The sequence below is a fragment of the Hyla sarda genome, chromosome 6, assembly GCF_029499605.1.
Source record: "Hyla sarda isolate aHylSar1 chromosome 6, aHylSar1.hap1, whole genome shotgun sequence".
Lineage (NCBI taxonomy): Eukaryota > Metazoa > Chordata > Amphibia > Anura > Hylidae > Hyla > Hyla sarda.
In genome coordinates, this window is record NC_079194.1 from 61680758 (window position 1) to 61696311 (window position 15554).

Sequence of the window (15554 nt, forward strand, 5' to 3'; positions counted from 1 at the left end):
CATTTTGTATGCACATTTTGTAGCTTTGCATGTGTCGGGGGCATGTAATGACATCGCTGACGCTATCTCTCATTTTCAGTGGGAGCGGTTTCGAGAGCTGGCAGCAGAGGAGGCGGTCCCATGTCCCGACTGGCTATGGAGTCTGGTATAGCAGTGGCATTAGGCCTGGTTAGCCGGTCAGTGGGTGGAGCTACTTGGATGGCGTACGGTAGATGGTGGAGGGATTGGGAGTCGCTGGTGGCGAGATTGGCCATTGGCACGGATGTTTCGGATTGGGAGGCAGCTTTGCTTTTTTATGTGGGTCGGGCTTTTTGTGAAGGGGTTTCCCCTTCAGGTTTGGGGCGTCGTTTGTCCGCCCTGGCATTTTGGTTTAAAGTTAGGGGGTTGCAGGATGTCACCAAGTTTTCTTGGTGCGCAAGGCTGTGCGGGGATTTCGTAGGGGTGTGGTTCGGAGGGACGGGAGGAAGCCGGTGTCTTTTCCGCTCCTGTTGAGGTTGGGGGTTTTGTTGGAGACCCTATGCTCTTCACGCTATGAAGTTTGTTTGTTCTGCCTGGCTTTTGCATTGGCGTTTTTTGGGGCTTTTCGTATTTCGGAACTTGTGGCACCCAGTAGGGCCAGGGCGGGGGGGTCTTCTTTTTTCCGATGTGCAGGTTGAGCGGGGTGTCTTGGTGTGTTTCTTGAGACATTCCAAGATTGATCAGTTGGGTAGGGGTGTGGTGATTCGGCTGGCGGCATTGGACGGGTCGGGAATGTGTCCGGTGGCTTGTTACGAGCTGTTTTTGAGGTTCGCCCGGTGGTTTTGTGTCCTCTGTTAGTTCATGGGGATGGTAGTTTCCTATCCCGCTTTCAGTTTACGGCGGTTTTCTGCAAATTCTTTTCGTATTGGTGCAGCGACTGAGGCTTCTCGGTGGGGGTTGGATCCTTGTGTGATTAACCCCTTAACGACGCAGGACGTATATTTACGTCCTGCGCCGGCTCCCGCGATATGAAGCGGGATCGCGCCGCGATCCCGCATCATATCGCGTCGGTCCCGGCGCTAATCAACGGCCGGGACCCGCGGCTAATACCACACATCGCCGATCGCGGCGATGTGCGGTATTAACCCTTTAGAAGCGGCGGTCAAACTGAAAGTGACCCGGCTGCTCAGTCGGGCTGTTCGGGACCGGCGTCCCGAACAGCTGACCGGACACCGGGAGGGCCCTTACCTGCCTCCCCGGTGTCCGATCGACGAATGACTGTTCCGTGCCTGAGATCCAGGCAGGAGCAGTCAGGCGCCGATAATGCTGATCACAGGCGTGTTAATACACGCCAGTGATCAGCATAGGAGATCAGTGTGTGCAGTGTTATAGGTCCCTATGGGACCTATAACACTGCAAAAAAAAAGTTACAAAAAAGTGTTAATAAAGGTAATTTAACCCCTTCCCTAATAAAAGTTTGAATCACCCCCCTTTTCCCATAAAAAAAATAAAACAGTGTAAAAAAAAAATAAATAAACATATGTGGTATCGCCGCGTGCGTAAATGTCCGAACTATAAAAATATATCATTAATTAAGCCATACGGTCAATGGCGTACGCGCAAAAAGATTCCAAAGTCAAAAAAAGCGTATTTTGGTCACTTTTTATAACATTAAAAAATGAATAAAAAGTGATCAAAAAGTCCGATCAAAACAAAAATCATACCGATAAAAACTTCAGATCACAGCGCAAAAAATGAGTCCTCATACCGCCCCGTACGTGGAAAAATGAAAAAGTTATAGGGGTCAGAAGAGGACATTTTTAAACGTATAAATTTTCCTGCATGTAGTTATGATTTTTTCCAGAAGTGCGACAAAATCAAACCTATATAAGTAGGGTATCATTTTAACCGTATGGACCTACAGAATAATGATAAGGTCTAATTTTTACCGAAATATGCACTGCGTAGAAACGGAAGCCCCCAAAAGTTACAAAAATGGCGTTTTTTTCCGATTTTGTCGCACAATGATTTTTTTCCGTTTCGCCATGCATTTTTGGGTAAATTGACTAATGTCACTGCAAAGTAGAATTGGCGACGCAAAAAATAAGCCATAATATGGATTTTTAGGTGGAAAATTGAAAGGGTTATGATTTTTAAAAGGTAAGGAGGAAAAAACGAAAGTGCAAAAACGGAAAAACCCTGAGTCCTTAAGGGGTTAAGCGGATCAGGCGGTGGGAGTCTGATCGCTTTAAAATTTATGTTCATCCGGAAGTGTTGTAAGTGGATTGGTTAAATTCTATACTGGCATGTTCTTTTCTTTCTTTTAGGTTCCAGGAAGTGCCTGGTTTGGATCATCGACCATTCATACGTGGTCAGAGGGGGGGCAAGGGCTGCTGTGCGTCTGGAGGGTCGTCAGTTGGGTTCTTCCAAGCCGGAGGTGGAGGTTCGCTGGCTGGGTCAAGGGGGTACGCAGTGGTCCGAGTTTCTGCCCTGTGTTCATTTTTATGCTAGAATGGACAGGAACCCGGATGTCGTGGTCTTGCATCTTGGGGGGAACGACCTGGGATTTCGTACATCCAGGGATTTGATGTGGGACGTCAAGCTGGACGTGCTGAGGCTCTGGTCGGTTTTCCCATGACTGCTAGTCATCTGGTCGGACATAGTGGCTCGGAGGCGTTGGAGGGGTGCCAGGTCGGTGGCAGGACTGAATCGTGTTCGGGCAAAGGTGAACAAGGCGGTGGGGAGGTTCATGGCACGAAATGGAGGGCTGGTGGCGCGCCATTCGGAGTTGGAAAGTGGGGACCCGGATTTTTTGGCTTCGGATTTGGTCCACCTCAATGTCTTTGGAATGGACCTATGGCTGTTGAATATTCGTGAGGCGGTGTAGCGGGCCTTGAGGGTGTGGTGGAACGTGGCCGAGTAAGGGGTCACTCGCCCTCATTGTGGAACGGACAGGAGAAGTACCCGGAGGCATCTAGACCTGTGGATTGGGAGTAAAGTTGGGCGTGGAGGAAATACACCCCAGCGGTATGGTTACTGTGGCCATAGGGGGGGGGGGCCAAGGAAGGATACGGGGCTCTGAAGGGGGTTCTCCAGGGCCAGGTGTTGGTCGGCTGGGAGTAAGAGTAGGAGACCCCAGAATTTCAGGTTGATGGAAAGAAAGTGAACGGTGCCTCTGGGTCTTCTCCTGGTAAAGTTTTGGTTAAGTGTTTGGTTATATATATGTTGTATGATGTTCATACAAAGTTATTTATGCACAAGGTTTTAATTGTTAATTAATAAAATTGGGCTGCTGTGGCCTTAGCACCATACAAATATGTAGGTCATTATTGATGGATGGTGGGTTTTGTATGGTCAGGGACAGGCAGCTAGAATCTCCCTAAGTCATGACAATATGGGGGAGATTTATCAAAACCTGTGCAGAGGAAAAGTTGCCCAGTTTCCCATAGCAACCAATCAGATCGCTACTTTAATTTTTAAAAAGGTCTTGGCTAAATGAAAGAAGTGATCTGATTGGTTTCTATGGGCAACTGGTCAACTGTGATTTGTAATATACATTGGTTAAAAACTGTGTATATTTATGGGTAAAAAATGCTGTCTTGTCTCTGCAGCTAATGCATATGTGTCTCTGTGCAAAGACAAAGTACAGGAAGGGTGGGCAGGACAAGCAGGGCTCTGTACACTGAGGACAAGCGGGGCTCTGTACACTGAGGACAAGCAGGGCTCTGTTCACTGAGGACAAGCAGGGCTCTGTTCACTGAGGACAAGAAGGGCTCTGTGCACTGAGGAAAAGCAGGGCTCTGTACACTGAGGACAAGCAGGGTTCTATACAATGAGGACAAGCGGGGCTCTGTACACTGAGGACAAGCAGGGCTCTGTACACTGAGGACAAGCAGGACTCTGTACACTGAGGACAAGCAGGGCTCTGTACACTGAGGACAAGCTGGGGTCTGTAAACTGAGGACAAGCAGGGCTATGTGCACTGAGGACAAGCAGGGCTCTGTACACTGAGGACAAGCAGGGTTCTGTACACTGAGGACAAGCAGGGCTATGGGCACTGAGGACAAGCAGGGCTCTGTACACTGAGGACAAGCAGGGTTCTGTACACTGAGGACAAGCAGGGCTCTGTACACTGAGGACAAGCAGGGTTCTGTACACTGAGGACAAGCAGGGCTCTGTGCAGGCTCCTGGCTTGTCAATCAACCTGCTGTGTGAGCTGGGAGCATGTCATAGAGCCTCACTGCACAGAGCCCTGCTTGTCCTCAGTCCACCATCCTGTATTTTGTCCCTGCACATAGTCACACAAGCAATTGCTGCAGGGACAAGACAGCATTTTTAAAGCATCTTTACCTTATTTTCTTTAATGGCACGTTCCCGAGATATCACAAAAAATCCTAATATGTAAATAGGGTCTTTGGTGTACTAGTCCTCCTTCCTGGCTGATCCCTGATGCACGCCTCCTAATAAATATTCATAATCTCCCTATTCTCTAAATTACCGCTACGTGCCGCCAATCCCATGCATGCACGTTCAGATCTCCAGAACCAGCTTACTTGGGATCTAAGCACATATCAACAACTTAGAAGAGGGAGATTGGGAATATTTATTAGGGGGCATGAATCAGGGACTGGCAGACAAAGGGGACCAGTGCACCATGGGGCTACGGAGTGCACAAAAGACCCTACTTTACATTATTATGGCATCATCTGGTGCAATCTGGAACATAAAAATTATGATATTCAGATATAGATATAGAAATGCATGTACAATATAGAACTTGGAAACAAGGAAAAATAAGTGTCCCTCTCTACCCTTCCAAAAAGTTGGGAGGTATGGTGATATTTTGGGAATGGTGCAATGTAGGAAAATAAGGTAAAGACCATTGTGATTAGTGATGAGCGGCATATGCCATATTCGAATTCGCGATATTTCACGAATATGAGGACGGATATTCGTCCAATATTCGTGAAATTTGAATATTCGTGAGTTTTTTTTTTTCATTGCGAAATTTTGCTATTGCGAAATTTTGCTATTGCGAATTTTCATTATTGCGAAATTTCGCTCGACTGCGCATGCGCGCTATGACATCATGCGAGAACGGAGAACATTTCCTGGATCTTTGCCAGTTGCTTTTCGCGTCGCGATTTTCGGCTGCCCTGCGAAGCGAAGATGGTGGGGAGTAACTTTTCACCAAGTGAGGAAAAACTGCTGATTTGTGTAAGTAATGTCACCACTGTTATTTCATTATATTTAACTGCATTTTAGACTAGTTTAAAAGTTATGATATAAGATCAGATAGCAGTGTTTCCCAAACAGTGTGTCTCCAGCTGTTGCAAAACTACAACTCCCAGCATGCACTGACAGACCGTGCCTGCTGGGAGTTGTAGTTAGGTAACAAACTCTCAGTGTTTCGCAACCATTGTGCCTCCAGCTGTTGCAAAACTACAACTCCCTGCATGCAACTCGCTGCATCCCCCCCCCCCCCTCTCCCCCAATGTGAATGTACAGGGTACATTCACATGGGCAGGGGCTTACAGTGTGTTTGTAGCTGAAGCAAATTTTGCGCTGCAGCTCAAACTCTCAGCGGGAAACTACTGTGAACCCCCGCCCGTGTGACTGTACCCTAAAAACACTACATTATACTACACTAACACAAAATAAAAAGTAAAAAAACACTACATATACACATACCCCTACACAGCCCCCCTCCCCAATAAAAATGAATAACGTCTGGTACGGCACTGTTTCCTAAACGGAGCCTCCAGCTGTTGCAAAACAACTCCCCGGTATTACCGGACAGCCATTGACTGTCCAGGCATGCTGGGAGTTTAGCAACAACTGGAGGCACCCTGTTTGGGAATCACTAGCGTACAATACCCCTATGTCCACCCCTATGCAATTCCCTAATTTAGTCCTCAAATACGCATGGCACTCTCACTTTGGAGCACTGTGTTATCTGTGGTATTACATAGGACTGCAGGTCACATCTACTACATTATCTGTACTCAGAGAGTTATCACTGTGTTATCTGTGGTATTACATAGGACTGCAGGTCACATCTACTACATTATCTGTACTCAGAGAGTTATCACTGTGTTATCAGTTGTGCTTCTTCTGTTTTAAAAAAAACAATTGGGTTCTCTTCTGCTTTTAAAAAAGCAATTGGTTGTCACAGGATACAAAGGGCACAAAGGTCGCAAGCAAAAGCACAGAAACACTCTCCTCTCTAAACCACCATGTGAATCTGCAAAGGAATGCTGGTGGGGAGTGATGTTATATACTGGTCGTGCCAGCAAGTATCTATTGGTTGCTAGGGACGTTGCTAAGCTCTGACAACTGTGCTTGCAGAACTCTCATTGGCTCACAGGCATAAGTAGGGTGGAATTTCAAAGAATATTCATATTTTGCGAATATTCGCATGCATAAACCTTTGCCTCACAGTCTCATCCCTGGGTCTTTAATGATACAAGCATTGCATTTATCAGTCGAAGGAGATCCCTACAATGTGCTCAGTTTTTAAAACAGTTTAAAAAAAAGACGAATATTCGTAATAGCAAATTTTTTGCGCAAAATTCGTAATATTTGCGAATTCGCAAATATATGATATTCGCTGCGAATATTCGAAATGCGAATATTCGTGAGCATCACTAATTGTGCTCAATGTCAGGCAGTACCAGTAGGTTAGTTTGAGTGACCCTGCTGTCATTTTTCCTATAAAAGGGTTTTTTCCCACAAACAATACTCCTCATCTATTTATAAAATAAGGGATAAGTATTGATGACAGGATAACACAACGCTAGGACCCCCAACTATTACAAAAACAGGGGTCCTGTGCCACCCATTTCAAAGAAGGGGAGATCAGACATGCTCTATTTAACATCAAGGGTCTGATGATAATAGCTGAGAGTTGTACCCAGCTATTGCCTTTTAGTTCTATAGAATTGTTTTAAAGAGGTTCCCCATGAAAACCTCATAGTTAACCATATGCCTTTCTATATTGTAAATGCTGCATACTTGTTTGACCTGCTCCCCCGGCAGTACAGCTGTCATATCTTCCGGTCCCCACTCCTGTGTTGTTCTTTTGTGTTCTAGTGCCATCCGTCTTCCTCAATCTGCTCTGTGATTGGCTGAGACAGATTTTTCCAGACAACAGATAGTGGACAGCAGATTGCAGGTAAGGGAGACACCTAGTGGCCAAGGCTTTAGAGTTGTTTTACTTGTGTAAAGAGTAGTTTTTGGTAAATTAAGTGATTTACAAAACTGTTTGGAAACACATAGGCTATCACATAGAGATGTTTAAAAACAGCAGTGCACATTTAAATTGACGTTCACAGGAAGACATCTGAACTAAATAACTAAAATGAAATTTTTTTAAAGCAGCTTTGCTAGCTTCATTACTTACTGTATATACTCGAGTATAAGCCGAGTTTTTCAGCACAAAAAATTGCCCCCCCTCCCCCCCGGCTTATACTCTAGTGAACTCTCCGCCTGTCAATCCCTTCTCAGTAGTCTTCAACCTGCAGACCTCCAGATGTTGCAAAACTACAACTCCCAGCATGCCTGGACAGCCATCGGCTGTCCGGGCATGCTGGGAGTTGTAGTTTGAAACATCTGGAGGTCCGCAGGTTGAAGACCACTGCCGAGCCTTTGTCATCATCCAGACCCCTCCCCTTTAGTTTTCTACTCACCTCCCCTCGGTGGGAAGGAAGGGTGAGCTGGTCCGGGCCATCTATGCTGCAGGGACCGTCCGGTGGGGAGGATTAGTCATTCCGGGCTGTCCATTTTAACCGGGAGGCCCTCTTCTCCGCTCCGGGCCTGCCCCGGACTAGTGACGTTGCCTTGACAACGACGCACAGAGACTTCCGTGCGCATGCTGGGAGTTGTAGTTTTGCAACATCTGGAGGTCCGCATCTGGAGGTCTGCAGGTTGAAGACCACTGAGGGATTTACAGGCGGTGATGATGAAGAAGGGGGGGATGATGAAGGGGGGGATGATGATGGGGGAGATGATGGCGGGGTGATGATGAAGGGGTGATGATGAAGGGGGGGTGATGATGAAGGGGGAGATGATGACGGGGTGATGATGAAGGGGTGATGATGGCGGGGTGATGATGAAGGGGGGGAGATGATGACGGGGTGACGATGACGGGGTCATGATGACAGGGGGGGTGATGACGGGGGTCTGGATGATGACATAGGGGGATGATGTATTTCCCACCCTAGGCTTATAGTGGAGTCAATAACTTTTCCTGGGTTTTTGGGGTGAAATTAGGGGCCTCGGATTATATTCGGGTCGGCTTATACTCGATTATATACGTTATGTTTTCGAAAAAGGACTGAATCAGTCATGCTAGAAAATCCAGTTGTCCATGCCTGCTGTCATTCTCTGTGTGCCATCTTCAACCAGCTGCACTTCTCTATCTGCTACCACTTGGCAAGACCGCAGAAAGACTGTATTACTCAGATTTGGCCACCTTTGTACAACTGAAGTCCGGGCAGAGCCACATGCTGGTGCTGTGTGCTGCCAGTTTAAGGGAGATAAAGATGAAACTATATACATGCCCAGATTAGAAACTGGATACAAAGCACCATTATGAAACCTTCTGTGAGCATTGCTGGCTCAGCATTCGAGTAGTGCAGTATCATAATACCCAGACACTGCCGAGATCTTTCCAAGAACATTTATACAGCTTTTTTTTTTTTTCAGGCAGATTATTTTTAAGGAAATGTAAAATAACTGTTATAAACGGCAATGATACAATGTCACCTTCCTTTTAGAGGCCACAGTAGTGTTACTTGTGCAATTGCTCATTAGACAAGGCTCTTGTTTCTTAAACAGAAGGAAATTTGCATATGATCCCTCAGACCACAAGGTTCCTCATCTATCACCCCCTCCTCCGCCTCTCTAGCATTCACAATGCCATCCTTTGTGATCTCAGAGTGAGCTGGAGAAGTGAATGACCTGAGTCATGAATTGTAAATGGACTATATAAGTAAGGCTGGGTTCACACTTCCCTCTGTCGCAGATTCCATTGGTACCACAAAATAAAGTTGGATGGTCAATTGATTGGACACCAACAGATCCCTGCAGATCCTCAAAGTTCCCATTGACTTCAATGAGGTCCATCGGGTGTAAACTGTGCACAAAACAATTCTCCAATGGCATTTATTTATATGCAGATCTAGAACATTTCTATAACCATTGATTTATGTACATTTATGGGATATAGAAAAATTATTTTACCTTATTATAATTATTATTCATTATCAGGGCCAGACTGGCCATCAGGTTGCGGCGGGTGATGTGTCACATAATGACTGTCCTGACACATTACCCTGTAGGGTGCTGCAGCACTTGATTCAGAGTTTGACAGAGCGAAGAGCCATTGGCTCCTCGTCCTGTCATTCACTCTTGTGGCTGCAGCTTTTACAGACAGCCACAAGAGGCAGCAAGTCTTTTCCCCTACGCTACAGCACATATGATTAACGTATCGGCATGTATATATATATATATATATATATATATATATATATATATATATATAAATATATTAAAGTGTAGAAGAAGACAGCAGAGGACCAGATCCAGAAAATCGAAATGTAACAGCTCTTTGCATTTTGAACTGGGGTCTTTTACCTTATGCTGTGACTTGAACTTGCTTTATGTTTTTCTTTCTATTGAGAATTTAATATATTTTTGTTTTTATTTTATTGTTGTAATTCAGTTGTATGTTAAATATGCTACTGTACCCTTAAGAGAGGAGCTGTGTGAACTCCATGTGACCCTGCCTGCCAATGAGAACCCCTAAATTCTCTCCAATATAGTGTAGAGGGTGAGGAGTTGCCCCAGTACAAAGTTTTGTTCCTGCTGAGCCACAGTGTGGTAAAGGCGTGAGTTGTGTGTAGAAGCCTCAAGGGAAGGCCCAGTTCAAATATATTCAATCCGGTCATTCTGCAAGGATCACCCTCATGGTGGAAGTTCATGCCCCGGCAGAGAAGGCTACAAGATCTTGACAGAACCCTACCTACCAGGATTTATCCATTTCACAAGTCAGTATTAATTCATTTGGTGAAAGGCCCACAAGTCCCAGCAAAGCAACAGGGCTCTCAAGGGGTTACGCTGCATACTCTCACCCAGCACCGTACTGTCTGTGTAATACCATCCGCACCCTGCTCAGTAAAGACAGTTATCCGTAACCTGAGGTCGGTGTGTTCCTTTACTCCTCGTGTCTGGCCCAGGAGAAGCTGTCTCCAACCTCGGACCATGTATAGGATAACGGTGCCCTGGCATCACAATTTGATAAGGTATTTCTCCTAACACCCCGTGGTACCACAATTATATACCCTATTATAACGAAGATGCACCAGGTGACACATAAACTTCTGGGAAAGGAGGTACATTTCTTGAATGTTGTCCAGCTCACCTAGCTGCAAGGTAGATCACTTGGGAGCTATTAAAGCTTGCCTATATATTACTACTATAGCTGTCATTACTAGCAAACATTATGTGTAATAGTCATATAAAATTGTTAATGATACATTTAGATCCATGGTCTAGTGACTCTCCTGCTATTGTCGCTGCATACGATCACAGTCTGAAGCTTTCATAGCAAGCTGCGGTGTGTAGCCGCAGAACAGCTGTATGCTGCCTGCATATGGTGGCTGTATCCCTAGTTCTGTTTTCATCATACACTTTAGCTTGTTCAAAAAAATATATTGCATTGTTTTACATATCTTGTTCTGATCCTAAGTGACGGTCCATATTGTACCCCTGAGCTGTATTCATAATTTTGCTGGAATCTGTCAAGAATGTATTGATGGGAAACAAGACTGTTGAGACCCAATTAGCTCCTAGCAGGCTATAACTACCCCTCCCCCTTATTACAATAATGAATTAAATAATAACTGACACAACAACAATTCAACTTTTTATGGGTGGGGATCGGCCACAGCTTTATTTATAAAATTACTTATATAAATAACAATTTAACTGTAACAAAGACACCGATTGGCTTCTTGCCAACCCGAGAGGTGCTGCCACACTGTCCTGTGTGGAGGTCTACCCCGGGTTGACCCCGGTTTCACCGTCTTCTTACCGCCAAGCTGTGACTTACAATAAACAGAGATACAAAAAGGGAGGGAGGGCAAAACTCCGGGTCCTGGGCAGATTGAGGGGGGAAGGGAGGCACCACAGCTATAAATACCCAGGGGAGGGCCCCTGAAAGCCCGGGAAACTATTACACCCCTGATTGGTGCACTCCTTCCCCCCCACCCATGGGACATACCACTATAGTTACCAACAAGTTTTTACAGACGGGGGAGGGGGCTAAAAACCTTGCCTGTATATTTCTTAACCCCTTAACTGCTCACCAGTCAGGGGGCAAGATAGTTATGCACAGCTTGCCCCTCCAGAAAAGTTGACCCAGTGCATAGTACTCAATCCCGACTGCTCCATTGCATTTTGGGAGAGTTTGTTATTCAATATATCGCAGGAAGTCAACAGCCATTGGCTGTTCAGGCATGCTGGAAGTTGAAGTTTTGTAGTAGTAGTAGTAGTACCTAATGTCACTTGTGCCCCCCAGCGACACGGCAACACCCTACCCCCTCCGCCGCAGGAAAAACTCTCGTCATGCAGTAATATACATACAGTTAAATTAAGTCACTCACAGTTGACATGTTCCCTGATCCCAGTCGTCCTCTTTTCTTCTCCATTCGGCTCAGACTGTCATGACGACTTCTTTTAGCCAAAACTCATCTCCTCAGCATCTGCAGGAGAAACATCTTAGACTCTGAAATATTCATGCCCACCCCCTTTCTACACAATCTGCACATGTCCTGCACAGTAAAAGTAGGCAGGTAAGTAGGTCCTGAATTAAGAAGGTAGATCACAGTAGGCAGGTAGTTCCCCCCCCATTAACGTTGCAGAACTTAGATTGAATATAGCATTGTCATTTAAATCTTGATTTATGTCCTGGTTATTTTAACTTTGGGTTGATCTATTGTCTCTATGGCGTCCTCTACGTATTCTCTTTTTTGGGGGGTTGGGGGTGATCAGGGGTGTCAGATGAACTTGGGCTATTGTTTCTACTGTCTGAATGATTTTCCTGGGGGCCATAGGTTGTTTGAATGACTGATTGTCAATTGTATATCGGATTGGTTGTGAGTGGTTTAATTGTGGTGTGTCTGATAGATTTGAGTGAAATCTTCTTGTATCTTGTGATATGGTCTGTGAGTGGGGTGATGGCTTTGATTTCTCCTGCTGTTGTGGGGGTACTGGTTGGAGCGGGGGTTGGAATAGTATGACCCTGAATAGTATGACCCCGAATGGGGTGTGAGTGATAGTTCCTCTGAGGGTATGGGGAATAATTGGGTTGTTTGTGATATTGTGGCTGTGTGTTGGGGATTGTGGTGAGGGGTGTGTGTGTGGGGTGTGCCTCTGTGGAGTGGTCACTTCTAAAAAATGATTGTCAGATGATAATGTGGTGTATTTGTTTGATGTGGGTATGTTGTAAATGTTTGTTGGGTTGTTGGTCCCAGTGGATGAATTATTTAGATCTATGGTTTGCTTTTTGGTATTCCATAAATGTTTCTTGGTTTTTATTGGTAATTATTTTGTTTTCTATTGAATCTTTTGCATAAAGCTTCTTGATATTTCAACAATTCTGCTTTTTGGTCAAATGAATCTATCACAATCAACAACATTTCACTCAAAATTATCAGACACACCACAATCAAACCACTCACAACCAATCCGATATACAATTGACCAATCAGTCATTCAAACAACCCATGGCCCCCAGGAAAACCATTCAGACAGTAGAAACAATAGCCCAAGTTCATCCAACACCCCCGATCACCCCAACCCCACGAAAAGAGAATACGTAGAGGACGCCATAGAAACAATAGATCAACCCAAAATCAAAATAACCAGGACATAAATTAAGATTTAAATGACAATGCTATATTCAATCTAAGTTGTGCAACGTTAAACACAAACCAGTTAAAATTACTTAATAAAGGCCTCAAATTTGCCCCCAGCCAAGCACTAGACAAATTCGGAGTATATATAGGTATAGAAAAATGTATTCACAAACTCAGTCTCAAAAAATATTTTATGAAAAATCCCATAGCTACCCAGATCACAACTAAATCCAGATATAAACACACTACACTCAAAAATCAATCACAATTCTTTCCCAGATGAGAAATAAGTCCTGATATGTCAACTTTAAAAAAAGCAGTTGAATATGACTTAAGAAAAATCTAAACACCCAAATAGACATGGGGAAACATTACACCAGGCGAAATATTGGCAATCAAACAGCTCCAACAGGATTTATCCATCACTATCAGGCCGATAAGGGAGGCGGCATAGTGGTAATGGAAACTACTACCTACACATCAGAATGCATATCCCAACTTAGTGACACAGCCACTTACACTAAATTAAAAGGAGACCCAACTTTAAATTTTTTAGAAGAATTGACCAAATTATGTTCAAATGCTAAAGATATAGGTATTCTCTCCAAACACGAATTTGAATTAATTACAAGTCCCTACAAACGTATACCAGTTTTCTATACCATACCTAAGATACATAAAGATCCGATACAACCACCAGGCCGCCCAATAGTGTCGGGCATTGGTTCAATTACAGCCAATTTATCACACTATATTGACCAAATGCTACAACCATGTGTAAAGATTATGCCATCTTATATACGTGACACCACACAAATTATTCAAATTGTTGAGACTACTGATTGGGATCCATCATGGTATTTGGGAACACTAGGTGTGAGCTCCCTATACACTATTATCAATTATCAGCAAGGTATCGCAGCCATTCGGGACACATTAGAGGGACACGCAAATTTGCCCACAGAAAAGATCAATTTTATTTTAGATGGTATTAACTTCATTTTAACACACAACTATTTTAAATTTGATTCTGATTTTTACTTACAGATAAACGGTACTGTTATGGGCACCAGATTCGCCCCCAGCTATGCCAACCTTATTGTGGCCAGTTGGGAAAACATCACCATCAACCCACAGCTGGGTGGCGATCTGGTGTCCTGGCACCGATATATTGATGATATCTTTTTTAATTTGGCGGGGTAGTAAATCTACTTTAGATAATTTTATTTAATCATTTAATATTAATCATTTTAACCTGAAATTTACACTAAACACCAGTCCTAAATCTGTGGAATTTTTAGATCTTTTAATATCAGCTACCCATGACAAACTTATTTGTAGCACATACCCTAAACCTGTGGCTAAGAACGGGTTTATTCTCCATACAAGTTGCCATCTTCCCCAATGGCTGATAAATGTCCCTACAAGCCAATTTAGGAGAATAAAAAGGAACTGCACCCACAATGAACAATTTGAAATCGAAGCGATGTCCCTTACAAATCAATTCATCACCAAACAATATCCATTGGAAGGCCTACAACAATCCCTCAATAAAGTGCGGAACCTCCATAGAACTACATTTTTCACCCCCAGAACACCAACCAATAAGGAGCTTCCCAATTAATTATCCCTTTTAACACGCAATACCACAAAATAGAGAATATTATGAAAAAATTCTGGCCACTTCTATTTGAAGATAAAGCCTTAAACGAATTTCTCCCAGACAGACCACCCATCATATACACCAGAGCCCCCAATTTAGGTATAAAGATAGCACCCACAGTAAGGACCACCAATCCCAATCACAAGCCTCTATCTACCATAGTAGACCTAAATGGATTTTTTAGATGTCCTAATTGCAAGGCCACTCACTTTGATAAAAGAACTACAGAAGTAAAATCTACAACTAACAACTTTATACAAAAAATCTATGACTTCCTCAATTGTGCGAGCAAAGGAGTGTTATATAAAAGAGAATGTCCTTGCAAAAAGCAATATATAGGACGCACATCACATGCTCTAAAAACATGCATACTCGAACACAGATACAATATTAAAAAACAAAATGAAAAACATCCACTATCAGCCCATTTCAAACAGTTCCATCAAGGAAACCCCAATTGCCTCAGATATACAGCCATCCAACTCATCCAGCAGGATTGACGAGGAGACAACTACATTAACAAAATGTCGAGAGAGGAATCATGAAAAATATTCAAATTTGATTCCCTAGCTCCAAAAGGACTAAACAGTGAGCTGGAGGTATTGGGTTTTATAGAGTAATTTATACCCTCCTTTTAACTTACATAATCCCTCCATTTGCCCCCTTTTCCAAATTTTAGTCTGGTCTACTTAGAGTACTACAGAATCTCATCCCCACACACAACACTATTCATTTCACCACATAACTAATAACTATTAACCATTAACTTTATCACATCACAATCCCACCTCACGTTTCAATTTTTTTAGTTCATTTTCACACACACTCAATTTCTGACAGGGCGATCAGTACTTGATACATTTATAACACCACTTCACCATATTCATTAATTATAATTTATATTTATAAATATTTTATTCATAACTGTTTTTCCTTCTATTTCCATTGCCATTTTCATCATTGTACCTGTATACTTCGTTCTATTTTTATTGTACTTTATTTTATTTAATTAT